Raw genomic sequence first — 17,172 nt, forward strand, 5'->3', positions numbered from 1 at the left:
GTGCTTTTTCTGGCCATAGCTCCGCCTCAGAGGTGAAAATAAAATAAATAAAAGCGGTTAAGAAACAATTGGAAACAGTTGATTTCTATTAAATTCTACGGGACTTTTCCTGAGCCATTGTTTTCAAGATGTGTCCCGTCTTACAAGATCAGACGCACAAACAGGTGCCCACACGAAACTCCTTTAATAAATCACACGTGCACGCGCTCGATTATCTACACGCGACTGGTTTTCATCTTTGTGCATTTGTCAAAACAAGAACGTTTTCCAGGGCAAATATCATTCCTTTTCGAAACGTCCCATCTGTGCATTGCTGCGGAGCACGGGAGAGGTTTGCTTTTCCCGGTTACCTCCCCAGACCCCGTGACAGCAGCCCGTAAACACCTGAAAGCCTGCTGCTGGCAGACTGATCCGAAGCTCCAGACAGCAAATCCACACCAGCATCACGTGTCCTCAGGGTATGAGGGCAAGTGAGAGAGGATGCAAACTTCATGCTCTTGTGGACGTGGCTAAGGAGTCTCTGAGTGATGCAGGGAACAGACCGGGAGGACTCTGTGTACGGCTGTGCAGGTGTTGAGCATTCCTCTGAAACCTCAGATTAAATTCATAAGGAAAACCTCTCTGCATAAGGCAGAAAGGTGCAGCCCCACCTGCCCCCGAGTTTCTGTGCCAAGGAACATTTTGCAGACTAAGATGTTATAGCTGGTCATTTTGGGCTTATGTCCCGTTTATCTAAAACCCCAAAGAAAACCATAAAACCTGGCGAAAATAAATCTATACTATAAAGCAGATGATATATTTAAAAATAAATAAAAAATCCATGCTGTCCTCATTCTAATCTACCCAGGATGTCAGATCTACCCGAGGCGCTTTGAGGCACACGTGTAGGAGCACTCTGGGTTAGGAAAACGTCTGCCAAAGAACCTGTCCAGCAAAAAAAAAACCCTTCAGCCTGATGTACCACGATCAGCAACGTAACTGTCCCCATGAGAAGCATAACTGGGCCACAGTGAGAACAGAGAAGGGATTCAGTGCTTGCTGTCTCAGTCTAAACTTGTCTATCTGTGCCAGAGGAAGCACATGGGTGCCGCTAGGACTAGGGCAAAATGTCCCCACATGGATGGGAACAGACCCAGAACACAGGAGCTGTCCCAACAGTCCCTGACAATCCTTTCAAAGTGGCGTTTTGCTCTAGACAAGTGATTTTCCTTAATTCCCCCTCCTGAGCCATTCTCAGCCCCCGGGCTGTAACAGGAAAACACGTTCCTCCACAAGCACTTGTGGGTTATTCCCAGTCTCACACCTTCTGCTTTATTTACTAAATCTGCTCACCCTCTCAGGGAAGTGAAAATCACCGCAGGCGCTTTGCTGCCGTCTGGAAAAGGATGTAGGGAAGAAAGGGAAGGATTTGCTCTGTGTCCAGCTAAGCATAAGGTCCCTGCATCCTCAGGAAATAACTGCTATTACCTAAATTTCCTAGGGAGGCAACAATGGGCTCTCCCAAGTCCTCCATCCCTCTCCTCCTCCTCCCACGTGCCACTTGCCTTTCTCCCTCGTGGACCTTTTGAGGCAGGGTGCCAGGACAGACCACAGCGGCAGCACGAGATGTTAAACGGGGTGGGCTCTCTGCCTTGTTTTCTGGCCTGAGGCCACTGAAGCAGCTGGAAAGGAGCAAGCTGTTTATTTACCACGATGACTCTGTTAAGGTAAGAAGAAAAAGCGAGGAGCCCAGCCAGGGAGCGAGACCCTCGGCTGTCACAGCCCTGAGCCCGGGGGGCTGGCAGCTGACGTGGGGGGGATCTGCTGCCAAGCACAGGCTTCGTGACAAAGGCTATAGGAAGCAAACGTACAGGGCAGTTAGGGTGCACTTTGGGAAAACAGAAAGCTCTGCTGGGGGGTACTGAGAGAGCAGCCAGGAAAAGCCAGGGCTAGAAGTGTAGGAGACTGGCAGGACAAAACTAAGTAGTATTCTGTAGTCAAAGACGTCTGTTCCTTTATTTTCTGTGCTTATAAAGATTATGAAAAACAAAATCCACTGAATGCTGTGGAGGACAGAGAGTTAGCCCAGGTTGCTGCTTGCTCTTGCTGTGTATTCACACAGTAACACACAAATCTTGGCACGAAGCATGGCTTGCCATGAAAACCTCTTGCCACAATGTCAGGGGTAGATGAGAAGCAGGGTCCCCACATCCAGTGTTTGGAGGGCATAAACAGAAACAACAGAAACTGCCACTTTCAAAGCTTCTTTTGCTCAAGAAGTGAAGGTTGAGCCCCGAGAGCTCAGCCCCAGAGTGAGCTGAACACGAGTTGGTTTCCATATTACCAAGGCTCTGAGAAACCTGGAGAAGAACTGGACAAAAGGCACGTACAACTCCTTTGTCCTGGTAAATGCAAGCAGTTACTAACAAGCTCTGCTGAAAGAAATGCCATTTAGCCTGCAGTGCGACTTCATCCAGGGACAAAATGAAAAAAAATGGCAAAATTGCTGCCAAGCCTGTATCTCCTGACACTACAATCCATTTTCCTTTCCATTCAGCACGCACATCGCTGTGTGGCATCTGCTCTGATCGCTTACTTTTTTACTGTGTAATCACCAATAATCATTTCTATGTGCTAGGACTATTAGGCACGGTTGTAAAATGATTTCCTACCCCTGTGAGACCATGCAATCGGATACCGTGTGTGCTAACCCATGAATTTTATCTACTTCAACATATACAGGGGCCCGAGGCCTCGAGGAAATTAACAATCCAAACAAATTCTGCTGAGGTTTAAAAGATGAATTATTTTAATAATACCGAACTTACATTAGGTTCTGGTTTGGAGACAGCTCTCTGTAAAATCAGGCAAAATGTTTCATACAAAGAGGGATTTGACTGAATTTCAGCTCAATTGTCACATGGTTTTCTGTCTCCTTTCCCTGCATTGCTGATTAACAAGATTATTTATGTCTAAGCACAAGTTTAGCCTCTTTTCCTCATCCAGCAGCTTGTTCTTTCCACAGAAAAAATGAAAGTTAGTGGCTTAAAAATATAGATAAAAAAAACAAACCGTTATCACAAGTGACTTTTGCTTCTGGCACTTCAAAAGCTGTTCCTTGTTTTGTTTGCTTTGCTTGCTTTCTTGCTTTTTTTGTCTCCCTCTTCTTAACAGAAGACTGCAAAGGTCAGACCCTACCATGATCTATATGCCTTCCGCAGCACTTGGCAGCCACAAGAAGCAGACAGTTCCTTAAGCGAGGTCGCAGTCCAGCCTCGGTGCAATCCATGGTGTAAACAAGGCAGGGGAGCCCTGACTCACAGCCTGAGTGCAAGGGAGCAGGCGTCGCTCCCACGCGGATCCCGGAGGCAGAGCAGCAGGGGAAGGTGCACAACGCCTGGTAAATAGCAAAGAAGTGAACCGAGCAAAGGGTGGGTGTCGGATCATGCATGCCACAAAGGTAAGGAGGAACTCGGCTCTCTCACACTTTTAGAGAAGAAACCAAATAAAATAGCGCACAGGCAAGAAATATATATAATAATAAATAATATATATATAGGTGACAACCCTCTCAAGCTCCTATAAGCCCTACCAGGTGGCTCGTGCTCCTCAGATGCCTGCCCTGACCACGCACGTGTGTGTTTGCCTGTGAGCAAGTGAGTGTGAGTCCAGCAACCAAATCTAGAGAGCAGCAGCTTGGAAAGGACAACACAGACAGCGCAGAAAGCTCTTCTCTGTTGCTGTTGGACAGATCTGGTGACCTTCATAATTGCCGTGATCTCGTGGAAGTCAGGCTGGGGGTGAAAGGCAGCGTTCGTGCAGGAACTACCCAGCAGCTAAAGCCCAGCCACAGTAACAGCAGCAAATCCCCTGGCTCAGGATTACTTTAGGAGTTTCCGAAGGTAAATACACCACAAAGCAACACCAGGGGAAGAAAGGGAAGGACTCCAGGTTGCAGGAAAAAGCACCACCATCCCATTGGTGTGAAGAAGTTGGTTTTCTCCCTAGCAATTCACTATCACCAACACAGTTACTTCATGGTTAAAAGCATGGGTCACAGTATTTGCCTGCAAACAGGGCCATGTCTCTTTCCCAGATACACGATGCAAGCTCCAGCTAACCCAGTAGAGGTTTGTTTTCAGCTGGCGGTGGTGCTGTGGGTGAAGCACGGCTCCAACCTGGCTCCCAAATGAGAGCAGACGGTCACTGCAGGGAGCCCGGCCACCCTGCCTTTCTCTTTTACCCAAAAGCACTTCCCCTCGCCACGGCTCCCAGACAAAGCTCCCAAAACTAAAAGAAACCAACTCCCCCTGCCCCAGGCTTTCTGCTTTGGTTTCAGTCTGGCAGTAGCTTGTTAGGTTCCTTCTAGGAAAAGAAAAAGCCACCAGTGGTAAATCCAGCTCCTTCCAGGCTCTCTGTGATGGAGCAGCAGCTGCCTACACGTGGTGGTCCTCCCTGCTGTGTCCTGAAGTTACCAGAAAACTCTCACACTGCTCCTAAAAGCTCTGTGAATATGAGGATGTTGGCATTTCTGCTCTGGATTATCAGAATTTCAGCTCTTCTTGGAGAAAAAATCTGTTTCAAAAGCCCCATGCTGCAAAGCATGACTGAGATGCAGTAGTGCACGTGTGATGCGCTCTGTGATGTGGACTCTGCCCTGAGCCCTGCCTGCACAGGGCAGGACGGGGAGATGTGCAGCATCTCTGAGATTCAGGCTTTAAATTATCCACATCTGTGATTCAGTTTTCCTACCTATCAGCCAAGCTAAGACCTATCTCCTTGGCAGAGAGGAGATCCCAAATTCGGACCCTCCATCACCATCTATTTTCTGATGACACTCAAACCTGAATAGAACCAACGACAGGACTTATACCCGAGGACACCAACGTCCACGTGGCTGTAAGGACCGCACCTTCGTGTGGCCAAGAGCCTCATGGGGTACATCTCAAATGCTGTAGAGGAGGAACAGGACAGAAGGGCTGGGAACCGTGCTGCATGTGAAGGGGTCGGTGCTTTCGGTGGTCCTCCCGCTGCACACTCACACTGGTGTGATGAGGCAGGGCAGGGGGAATTCCGTGCTTCGTGAAGGTGACGAAGGCAGACATCAGTCCCGTGAACTCTGGGAAGGACAAGTCTCCGCAGGACAGCTGTGCGTGTCTGATGTCCTGCCAAAGGCGTGTTGGCGTTCGCGATGGAAAAAGATCTTCAGCACTAGCTGAAATCCAAACTGCGGTGTTGATGAATTACAACAATATATATCTGCAAGACCCTGTTTTATTCATGTATAAACCAGGATCGTAGAACAAAGATAAAGGGAACTCAGCTGAATTCAGTCAGCTGTTTAACTGAGTGGCTGTTTGCATAGCTTGAAGTGGAAGCCTCATTTCTGGGAACACACGAAGCTAAATCAAAGGAAAAATTTGCAAGTGGATTGCAGGAAGCAACTCTATACTATTGAGAGAATGGACTAGATAAAACCTAGAAGGGCATGGATGACCTATTCATGATGAGAACAGACACAACAGCCATATAATGATGGTGTTGGACAAAGAAGTAGGTGATCTGCATTTAGTCTTTTGTCCAGCTGAAAACTGCACATGGTGAGATTGCTTCAAGCAGCTAAAGGACTGGGCTTAAAATACTGGGAGGAGTTGAATGACTTACTTAAGTTGGTCTTGGCTTCATCTCCCTACCATAAAAACAAGTGAATTTAAGACGCAGGATAAAAAGAGGTAGCAACAAGTGCAAAAGAAATAGAAAGTTTATGTACGTTAGCTGTTTATAGCAGGAGAATGAGTCAGTCTATCCCAGCAGTTTTCATTATGACCCAGATTAGGCCTTCAGTGAATCTCCACCTTGAAAATGGAAAAAGCCTCTGTATGTGATATATAAATAGAATTTTTCCAGACACATGAGGACAAGAGCTCAGACTAACTGGGCAGACATCACCCACAATGTAAAACTACTGTCAGGTTTTCTTATTATTATTATTACTTAGAAACTGACCTTATTTATGGCAAGTGTTAAGAAGTAGAATCGCGGTTGAAAGGGAAAAGTTGTGTATGTTTACATGCTGCTGGATTCTTTATTTCATACATTCCAACGTGGTGCAGATTGCTGGTTCCCCCTCTGGGATCTATAAGGCTGTACAAAAGGAGAGTTCATCTGTCACAGGGCAGACTCTGATGTAAATCCCCAAAGAATTAGTAACCCAGGCAAGGATGACAGCCAGGACACACTGAATCGATGGTGACTACACTATTCCGAATCCGGGCTTCTCCCACGGGGGCTTGCGTGGGCATTATGGACGATTGCCTTTTATCCCGAGCCTTGTGTCCCTTCCACAATCAGTACAGCTCCAGCCTGCTACTTCCACGTTCCTTTCGTCCTATGGCTGACTTGCCTAGAGGATTATTGCTTCCCTGGATCCAAGAAAACATCAGTGAGGGAAAGGGAAGACAGCTGCTAATGTACACCAAAAAGGAGCCAAGCGTGGAAATACTTCCTGCACTCTCAAGAACCCCCTCGGCTACAGCCTGCTTGCAAAGGGACTCATTACCTATAAAACTGAACTTCATTAAAGGCAGCTAAAGGAGCTCTGGGCTTTCCCTACAAAAATGCATTGGATTCCAGGGGTGTCTGTGATCCCTACCAAAGCCCAGCAGCTGTCCACAGCTGCTCTCTCCGTCAGCCATGCTTTGAGAAGGTCGTGCACAGATGAGTTGGAGTAGGGTTGGTGTGCTAGAAGAAGGCCTCTGCTAAACAGCACTGAGTAGCTGGAAGCAGATTTATGGAACTTGCCATAGGAACTGCAAATGGAAGGCAGCACTGCATGGCCTTGATACCTTCGATCAGTCTTCGGATGGGGGTGTTGATTCTTTAAATTTTTTTTTTTTTACTTCTTTGTTTTTAGTGCCCTGGCTCTGAGCAACTGCTGAAAAATTGTGAGGCCAAGAGTAAAAGAGAAAAAAACAAGTAGTAAAAAGCCTCACCAGAGCTGAAATCCATGACAAATGAATCAAACACAAAGTTGACCGTAGTAGCAGACAATAGTGTTCGCTCAGTGAAGGCTTCATAGAAACAGGAGACAGTGCTGCAATGGGAAACACAAGCATGGAGAAGAAAAGGGGAAACAGTAAATGAAAAGCAGAGGTGCACAAAGCAGTAAGGAGCCAGGAAGAGCAACAGAAGCACTCAGCAGAAAGTAACTGGGAAAAACTCACAGATTGGTGCAGAAAGCTTGGTGTTACTAATGGCAGCTGGAACTGGCAAAGATGAAAGTTATTATGGACTAACACCACGGTGAGTGAAAATGTGCAAAGAAATGTAATCAGCAGGCACTACTGCATGAACCGTATCATCCTGGGTAGAGAGAACAGCTCCTAAAAGTGCAGAATGAAGCAGAAAGTTACTGTCAACTTAATTTAGAAACAGGGAGGTTGGAAGTATTCGCCATTTGGTGAACAACAGAGCAAGGAAAAGAATCAACAGATTTGTTATACTCACAGGTTACTGCAAGAAAAAATACGCATACACAAAAAATTACAAGAATACATTAAAAAGGCACATTTTCCATTAGCTACAAAGAAGGATTTTTATAGAGATGTCTGATGCCAAATGTATTTCTGTGCTTGATGCATCAGCAGTGTTCTGGCAGGTGCCCCTAGAAAAATAAAGTGCATGTTTGTGGGTATTCAACACTCTCTTCGAGACACTTTCCTCAGCCTGTCACTTGGGTTGAGTTCAGCACCAGAGGTGTTTCACTGGAAAATACAACATATTTTTGTTGGTGTATCCAGGAGAGTTCCAAAGTCTACAGAGCTGATGCTTACATCTGGGGAAAATCTGCAGAAAAAGCATGACAGAAGCTCCAATTCACTTTGGAAAGAGCTGGAGCTGCTAGGCTGAAGCTAAATTCCAAGTACTGGAAATAACGAAAAGATATCAGGCAGAGCAGAGCTTGGCTAGAGGTACCCGGCTGCCACAACAGACGAGGAGGAGAATCAAGGATTTCCTGGAATGACAATGTGCAAACAATGCTGCCCTACTTCAGCTGCTCAAATTAGCAGCCTGAGAGCGCTACTGTACAAAAAGTTGTCCCAGGGAACAAAGGATGCTCATCCTTGCCTGAAAAGGCAAGGCTTCAGTCCTTCTGTGCTGAGAGATGCCTCCGGAGAGGGTATTGGCACAGTCCCTGTCACCAGTGCAGTCAAAACCAAGACCTGTGCATGCGTACCTTGGTGCCGTAGAACTAGCACGCCCAACGTGTGATGGAGATTTTGGCCACAGTAGGTTGTTATATGTTTAAAAACAGAAATCCCTCCTTGAGGCCAGGCCAAGAAGGACCGCAGAAGCACAAAGTATTTGATGTGATAGGGAAGAAAAAGCCAAACGAGAGGAAGTTTTCTGAATGGATAGGATTTGGGCAAAAGTCAGTGTTCATCAAAGCCAAGAGAAAAGGATGTTGCATTAATCGAGACATGATGAGATAACAACTTGGACAAGAGTTTGAGCTGTGAGGAAGAAAAGGTTGAACAGTTATGGCTGAAAACACTTAGTATAAAAACAGGAAAACAAAAAGATGTTTATTGGCCAGAAATAGAAGGAAAATCAATCCACCACCTGAGTTGTATCAGCTAAGACAAGTCCTCCCAGGAGACCTTCCTTCCCCTCCTACTTTGTGCAGCTTCCTCCTTCAGCTCTCCTTCCCTTCCCAGCTTTCTGTTATCATTTGGATGTGTATCTTTTCTTATGCAAAGGACTTGAACAAGGAAAACAGAGGGCTTGTAAATCCGCCTGCCCGAATGTGGCTTTTTGATGTCTGGAGTACAGAGACATGCTGCTGAAATTTATGGTTTCCAAGGAGGACTGAGAAATTTATGTTAGGAAAATGTGACTGTCATCTTAGTTTATCTCCCAGTTTTGTAATGGAAAACAGGCTTTCTACAAACACATACACACAAAGCCCAGCATGAAACTGTTTATGAACTGGAGCGCATTAACCAAGAACCATTCCATAAAGACTGGCAGTAATAATATTAATAATGCAATAAATCACACACCATCTCCAACGTCACCAACCACCTAGCAGAGGAGAAGGCACCCTGTGGAGAAGCAAAGCAGGAGCACCTCTTTCCTCTTCCATCCTTTGTTCTGCCTGTATCAATTCAAAGAATTTGGATCCTTCGGGCCAGCAGACTGACCACAAACACCCTGCAGTCCGTACAGAAGCTGTTGTACATTACACAGGCAGCAAATAAAAATGCAGAGCAACACCAGACTTACTGAGGACGCTTCAAAGCCTTAAAGTGACAGCTCCAAGAAAGCCAACCCCAGGCACGTGGATTACCTGAATATGTTCAGTCCATTGCACTGAAACAGGCAGATAACTAGAGCGACTCAAACAATTAGCTGGAAGGAGTTAAGCCCTGAAAACAGAAATGTCCTAATTTGTATATTAAAGAACAGACAAATTTGCATTCTTTCTAAATGAGTGTGCTTTTCAGTCCTTGGCAGTTCATTTGGAGTTTTGAATTTACGGCAGGAAACAATATAGATTATGCTTCAGACAGCCACAGTTTATTTCTTGAGACCATTTGCAAAGAAACCTAAAACTTGCATTAAGATAAAGAGCATCTAATTGATCTGGTACCGAATAATTTGAATTCAATGCTACCTCAATTTCTGAAGCTTACACCAAGCCATTTCAAAGTATTTAAACCATTCTGCAAGCATTTAGACAGGAAGCTTTTCTATACTCACCCTGGAGGAAGTGATGGCATTATTGATATATGTCCTGCACTATATTAAATGTGGCTGTGGAGTTATTTATGTGCTTTTCCTGACTTCTTTTGACACAGGAGTTGATTGCAGTGCTGTATGATTACGTCTGCATCTCTGAATCTTTCTTTCTCAGCTGGAAAGTCTCAAGTTCCAAGCTGGGATTCCCTCTCCACCCCCTTCTCATATACTTAACTCTCCTTCTGCTGGAAGTGTCTAGTAAACATCCACAAAAAACCTCTTAGGTTCCACAACAGCAGAGAGGGAGGAAGTGGGCAGGCTGCATTTTAAGAGAAAAAAACACATTTTCTTAGCTGCTCCCTGATTTTTGAACTGTGCACTGGAAGAAAACACTTTTAAATTATGGTCTTTTTAACTATGGACCCTTAGAAATCGATCCCAAAGGACTGGGTATTTCAAGTCTTCTTTATTTTTATTTTTTAATTGTTTTTGTCTTGAATACTCTTTCTTATGATCTTTATCAGCCCTCCTCTCCTCCCTCGGCTCCCAGACCACCTACAGACAGAAGCATTGTTCATTAGTAAGACATTTGCTGTCGGCTAAAAACAAGCATCTGTGTACTAGAACCTATCTCATTTCTGGTTTACGGGTTGCATCTAATCCAGCACAACCCTCATATGTTGGGAACTATGGAGCAGACAGGGGAATATGTGCTTCTCCAGCCATGGACACTTAGGCAGAATGAAATACCTGCCACTGGCACCTGATTTCTAAGCCAAAGGCTATCTACAAGACAGTCCTGTGACCTCTTGCAGCCAGGCATGCCTGCCACTACCCATTCCCTATCACCTTATTCAGGATTTTTGCAGATCAACAGAAAGATTAGAAACAGCACCCTGCAGCAGAGCTCAGATGGCCGAGAAGGCTTTGAGTGACCCTGGCGCAACATGCTAGTGCTTGGACGGATACTAAAAACCCTCTGGTGACTGGCTTGTGTGTTTTATTCTTGAGTTTAATTTTGAACAAATCACCAGATTTAGATTCAAAAAGGAGTGTTTTTGTTTGTTTGTTTTGTTTTTTCCCCAAAGACCTTGGCTATAAGCAGTTAGGCACCTCCCTCCTTTACTGACTGCATAGAGCAGTCCCATTGCTAAGACTATTTGGGTATCTCCTCACTGCAGGTTTCAGACACTGCAGGAAACCAGGCCATCAGCAAAGCCCTCAATCTTTTCCACTTTTAACTCGTACATTTTAATTTTCTGGCTTTTGAATTTAGGATATTTCAGACATCATTGGGCTGTGCTTTATAGCATGTGTGTGTTGGGAGAGAAGACAGGCAATGTCCTCAGAGGTTTCAGAGTCCAGAGAATGGGTTCAATGACTATGTCCTTTACTGTGGGGATATATTTTTGTGAGAATGGTCACGCTGCAGACTGTAGGAACCATGGGCATCCCCTGGGATAACCCTTGTACACTTATCACTGAGTCCAGGCTTCTGGAGATCAATGTGCACTCCCACTATCGGCATTAGGCATGCCACAGCATCGTGTGGCTGCGTTTGGTGATAGCCTACCTTCTCAGTGGCAGCCCATCAAGAACAGAAGATACCTAAAGATGAGGAATCCGCCTCTCTTGACAGTCTGTTCCAGTCATTAATCTTCTTTCGCACTTATTGTCAAACACTGTGCCACATTTCCCACCTGAATTCAACTGGCTCATGGTTCTTGCAATTCCCTCCCTGCCCAAACTGAAAAGCTCGTCACTAGTCAGTGTTTACTCCCCATGAGGAACACTCTCATTAAGAACTTCTAAATCTTACCCTCTATTTGCCCAAGTCTGTGCACTGATTAAAGCAGCAAAGATTTAGGGGACTCAAAGCCAAAAGTCTGCAACTGTGAGGGAGCTCAAATCCGAGCACACGCTTCTCCATCAGGTTCATTCCTGCAGAGCACAGAGAACTCCATACAGTGAATCTGATCAGAGAAAGGATGCAGGTAAAGACAAAATAAAAGCAAAACCACACACAGGAAACCTTTCTCAAAATACACAGCCACTTATTACCTATGAAGCTTTGTTAGGCCCAAGTGAGCCACATTTGCTGAAAGAAAGGAATCAGAATGGAAAAACGTGACAGTCTGTGCAAAGACATTCCCAGGGGTCAGTCTCATGCATGGAAATATTCCTACAAAAGTTGATTTTCTGACAGAAAAGATTAATGCCTTCCATCTTTTACAAAAGGGGAAAAAAAAAAAAGAAAAAAAAAAAGGAAAAATAAGATTTTCACAAAAACTAAGGAGCTACAAAAACTAAGGACTTTTGACACAGAAGAAATCTGCATCAAAATGAATGAGAATGTCAGAGGTGGAAAGTGGGGAGATGCACTCTTCTTTTTGCTGGATGTCTGAAATTCCGAGAAGAAAAGTGCTAGAGGAGCTCCAAGTTTCATTATAAAAGTCAGCTTAATGAAACACAAAAGAATTTCAGGCAGAGCCCAAAACTGATGGAATACCCTCAGATGCTTACAAGCTATTTAAAAACATAGTAAGGCATAGTAAGATGTTTAGAAACAAGGCAAAAGGCTTACACAAATTACAAAAATTAAAAGAGAAAAAAACAAAAGCAGAACTTGTAAGTCTCCTTCTACCCTCCACCCTGCCCCTGCCTACCTCCAAAGCTGCTGTTCCTGCGATAAAAGGAGGATTTTTGGTCAATACTGTATTTCAAAAAAATGAAGGACTTCTCTCTGTGGACCACCTCCCTGGGCTGCACGTTTAGCTGCTGAAAGACAACCTGGATGAATGGAAAGGGAGGAAGGGATTCAAACCAGATCAACAAACAGTTCGTTTCTCAGCTGTTCCTTGATTCCTCCCACCTCCTCTTTTATGAACATTTGGGCTTTTTTGTTTTTCTTCTGGTTTTGCTGAAGAGAGCTGGGAGCCCATTAGAGCAGGGGGATTAAGAGAGTTGAAGTAGGATTGAGTAATAAAATTGCTGTTAAATAACAGCAATTATGCAAGGCAGATGGCCCCAACGAGAGAGCACAGTTTCAAACGCGCAGGGACAGGAAGCAGAAGTAAACTCGCTCTGCTTTAGAAGCCTCGTTTGTGTCCGATTAAATCATCCCAGCCGCCGATCGCTAGAGAAGAGCTGCCCCAGGAGGGTTAGGACACGGGGCAGAGAGATGGAGGCATGCATTTGGGGAAAAAAAAGGCACTAAATGGCAAGTTTAGTTGATGTTTAGCCTAGGCTGGAAGTTTGAGCTGAGCTCTCTGTGCAGCCCACGGTACCACCTACTTGGTATTAACCTGAGTGCCTGCAAAGGAAGTTTTGACTTTGCTACCACTTGGGAACACCAGGGCAAAATCTGGTTATTAAACTGAAAATGTTAATAATTAATGGCAGTCACAATTTCCAATTGTGGCTTTTTTTTTTTTAACCTCTGAAATAAGGCAAGGAAGGGAGCTACTTCTCTGTGCACAAGGTAATGCCTACAACTGCTTTTTCTGTTAAATGCAGTACAGAATCCAGCAGCCTGAGGGTGTATGATTTATTATTTTTTAATTGAAGGTAGCTGGCCAACCTCCTCTGGTATGATCGACGTAGCAAAATGAATATTTTTCTTCTTGAGATTAAAAATAAATGCTGTAGAAGTGGGGGAAATAAAAAACATCAAAACAAAATGGAAAGAGGGGAGAGGGAACTTTTAGCCCTAAAGTAGTAAGAGGTGAGCCAACCCCTGGCAAACTCAAGCAACAAGATACCCAGATAGATATGAGTGTATACACACATATTTCACACATAGACACACACACACCCACACAAAGCCAGCTAAATACCCTTTTTTCATAGTCAAATGGTGTTGGCCAGCTCCCCATTTTTCCCTGCTTTACCAAGAAAGCCGATGGCAAATGTAATAAATAGTTTAGCAATTAAAAATTAAAATCATTTAAATATACATACAGGAGATTTATTTTCCCTGTGATAAAAACGTAAGAGTAAAGTCCCTTTTATTTCATTTGGCTTGCTTTAATTCTCAGATCCTGATTTAATGCACTGAACAGTTTGGCAAGCAAACCCCAGTGCATCTTGAACACAAATACCAAAGACTCCTTAAGGAAAGCAGAGAATCAGTGTGGACAACAGGGGGTTTTACTGTTTTCAAATTAAATACCATAAATATCCGCAGCGCAGTGAGGGACAATGAACAGAGTGTCCTTAGAGCTGGCATCACAGTGTAGGATGGAGAGATGTCAGGCTAAGTTAGCTTTCCATCCAGGTTTTTGTCAATCTGTTTCAGAACTGGATAAAGTTTCCATTAAATAGTATGAAAAATCTGGAAAAAAAAAATGTTTACTGGAAGATTATATAGCACACATTAACTCATGCTCAACCCAAGCTATTGGACAGAGATGAAACTGGATAGTTTGCTTACACATTCAAAACCACAGATTAACCTGAGGGACTAGCAGAAGCACAGAACTTTTCCCTGTCTGTTAGTTAAATGAAAATACTCATACTGATGAAAAAAAATCCTAAAAATGTCATTTTTTGCACCAAATATAAAATTTTATAAAGCTTAATTAAAGGACGTTTTTCCTTTGCCAAATATAAATTTTACAAGTTTTTAATAAAAAAAAAAAATTGAGAAAACTTTCAAAACTAGAATTCACTTAAGTTTAATAAAACGGCAAAAAGGCCAAGAAAGGAGACATACGCTCTTGAATGAAACTTCCCATGTGAAGCTGTAGATGTGGAAAAAAAAAGGTTTTCATCCAGTTTATCACACTACAGAAGACTCGATTAGAAGTCCCCCAGCCCCTTTTGAAGGAGGATGAGTGTTAACCCCTTGCCCTGTGTTTCCCATCATGTCCTGCCCACTTTGTCTTCATTCCAGCTCTGCACAACTCCTCACCACCCTTCCATGGGCTCCTGCCTCCACTTGCTGGGCAGTTAGTCATACTTTTATGGGGTATAACACAAGCTCTAAATACATCAAACCTTGTTTTAAAAACAAGGAAATTAAAAGAAATTAAGTATGTCAGTTCGTAGCAGCACATAAAAGAGCAATCTCAGTTTACCCCAAACACCACTCTAACTGATTGACTTTCTTATTCCTGGCTTCATTCAAGGAAATGAGGTTTGACTGTCGAGTACTCATCTAAATCAGCAGGGCTTACAGAAGTGCTCTGGGACTGCAGCGGGTGAAAGAAACCGTCTTACTTCGTATAATGGGAAACAGTTTTTGCTGAGTTATAGCTATGGCTCCAAATTTTTCAATGTCTAGGTAATTAGGAATTCAGAAGGAAAACTGATTACCAATAGAAGGTTGTGCAAAGTGAGATTCTACAGCAATTCTTCTTTCTTTAGATATTGGTTTCCTCACTGTATTTTCTAACATGAAACTCCAGAGCAGTTCTCTGAAGCCAATAATAAAGTACACAGCCACCAGAGCATACCAGACACATGCCAGGTTCTCCACGATGGAGACAAGCACTAGAACAACGTCTTGGCCAGCATTCTGTGCTTTGTAGGCAAACCATCAACACTGCAATGCCTAAAAATATGCCTAATGAAGGCATTACAGTTTATTTGGGTCACAGAAGGGTGCTCATTTTTATAGCTTTGTTTTTGCAAAGACAAAACATGTAAAATTAACATGGAATAAAAGAAAGAAAAAAAAAAGAAAAGAACCCACATCCTTACTTTTTTTAGACCACTTTCTAGTTCTACAACCCATCAAAACACAACACTTCGATTAATTTTTAGATCAGGACCACAGAAGTCCATAAAAAAAGTGGATGCTCCCTCTTTTACGTGGGATTCAAGTTGAACAGATCTGAAAGATGATTGCAGTGGTACTGTACTGCACATGCAGCCACAACCACACGCTGGGAATTTTAGTACATCAAGATAAATGATGAGGTACAGGTGAGAGTGAGCTTAATATGGAAAATAACCAATGGGACCACCAGGGTAACCAGAGGCTCTCTTCCCCCCAGAGGCTGCATGCCTAAGCACCATTACACTAAACAAAACCCATCAAAATAGCATTGTACAGGTCACAAGATGAATTAAACTACCCAGCTGATTGTACTCTAACCTTACAAGAAATGTCCTCCTGAAGACTTGTGGTCATGTGTTCACACTAGCTGCCTTTTGGACAAAAGTAGTATGAGGAGAGAAAAAAAAAAAAAAAAAGAAAATGGTTAAAAGCAGCAGAGGCTGTGAATAACAAAAGGAGACACAATGAGAACTCATTTCTAGCTGACCTACCAGAATGGTCAAACAGTCTTCATGGGCAGAACTACCTCCATGGCGACCCAGCACTGATTCAGGGAATGGAGAGCCAAGAAAAACCCTCACTGCTGCTGCAAGACTTTCGCTCTTTGTCTTAAATACTTTTAGGGTTTCTTATTGTTGGCGTGTTTTTGTTACACAGATCTCCGTATGAACATGCTCTTCACACTGGCACAGAACCTCAGATTTTTCATAGTTACAAGGATGTCCCAGAAAGGAATTCAGTCCTGAATTACTCTTCTTGGGAATGACTTATTTGTACATGACACAACCTGTGATGTCTAGAAAACACATAAAACATTCTTGAAAAGAAGTCATTTCCTCCCTGGACAAAGCCATAAATCCTCTGACAACATAAAATCTACAAAACCAGAACAGGGACAGGGATTACGCATAGGAATACCTGGCTCGGTGTTGAAGTCTCTTTTCTTTGAACTATGAACAGTGTGACACAGCTTAGACTACTGTAAACATTGACATAACCAAGAAAAACTCATGTCTCAAGGAACATGCGGTCTGAACATCTGAATGCACAGGAGGGCCTTAACGAGGTGCTCTCCTTACCTATTGATTTCAATTGATTTGTACACTCTCCATTCCACACTGGTGAAGATTTCCTTCTCCTGAAATCTACTGAGTGCTATTTCACTGCATGGCATGCATCTACAATCACTTTTTTTCGCAGAAGAGACTTGAGCATGCATCAGTCTAACGGCTAAAGGAAACCTCTCCTGAACTCAAGCTGTTCCTCATACGCTTGATCTTCTATGTGAGCTGAAAACGCAAAGAGAAGAAAATTCTCAATCACAACACAAAACAAAGACAAATATCCCTACAGCTTCTATTAAGTGTGTGTGTGGAAAGGCACTGTAGCCAATATGAGTGGAGCAAGAGAGTGGTATGGGGCAGCATGCAGCAGATTTGCCATCTCGATCCTTTCTCAATGTCATTTCCAAGTGATAAATTATTACTGAACAACCATGCTAAAATGTACAGGCCTTGCTTTATTTTTAGGCTTCCATTTGGATGCCAAACTCTTTAAACATCACCCAAGTCTGGGAAACACTATTAAAAAAGAAACTGAAGCGTAGCCAAATTCTTAGCCTGTCACAAACATTGTATTCAATAGCTGTGGTTCGGTTTGCATTGTACTTG

At 43.6% G+C, this 17,172-nt stretch overlaps 1 protein-coding gene across 2 annotated transcripts in view; it reads right to left on the reverse strand.

The window, feature by feature from the left end:
* The window catches only part of ZNF469 (zinc finger protein 469), a 220,188-nt gene extending 206,281 nt beyond the window's left edge, over window positions 1-13,907 (reverse strand). Inside the window, exons 1-3 of one of the 2 annotated variants that reach the window (XM_072043895.1) lie at window positions 13,892-13,907; window positions 12,387-12,510; window positions 9,742-11,661 (exon numbers count right to left, since the gene is read on the reverse strand). The gene's annotated coding sequence lies outside the window, so the exon portion shown is untranslated. Of the gene's footprint in view, window positions 1-9,741; window positions 11,664-12,386; window positions 12,511-13,891 lie in introns of those variants that run through there. The other variant, XM_072043896.1, reaches the window with a different exon arrangement.
* Between the last annotated feature and the right edge of the window lie 3,265 nt (window positions 13,908-17,172).

Source organism: Anas platyrhynchos, chromosome 12 (assembly GCF_047663525.1).
Source record: "Anas platyrhynchos isolate ZD024472 breed Pekin duck chromosome 12, IASCAAS_PekinDuck_T2T, whole genome shotgun sequence".
NCBI classification, from domain to species: Eukaryota; Metazoa; Chordata; class Aves; order Anseriformes; family Anatidae; genus Anas; species Anas platyrhynchos.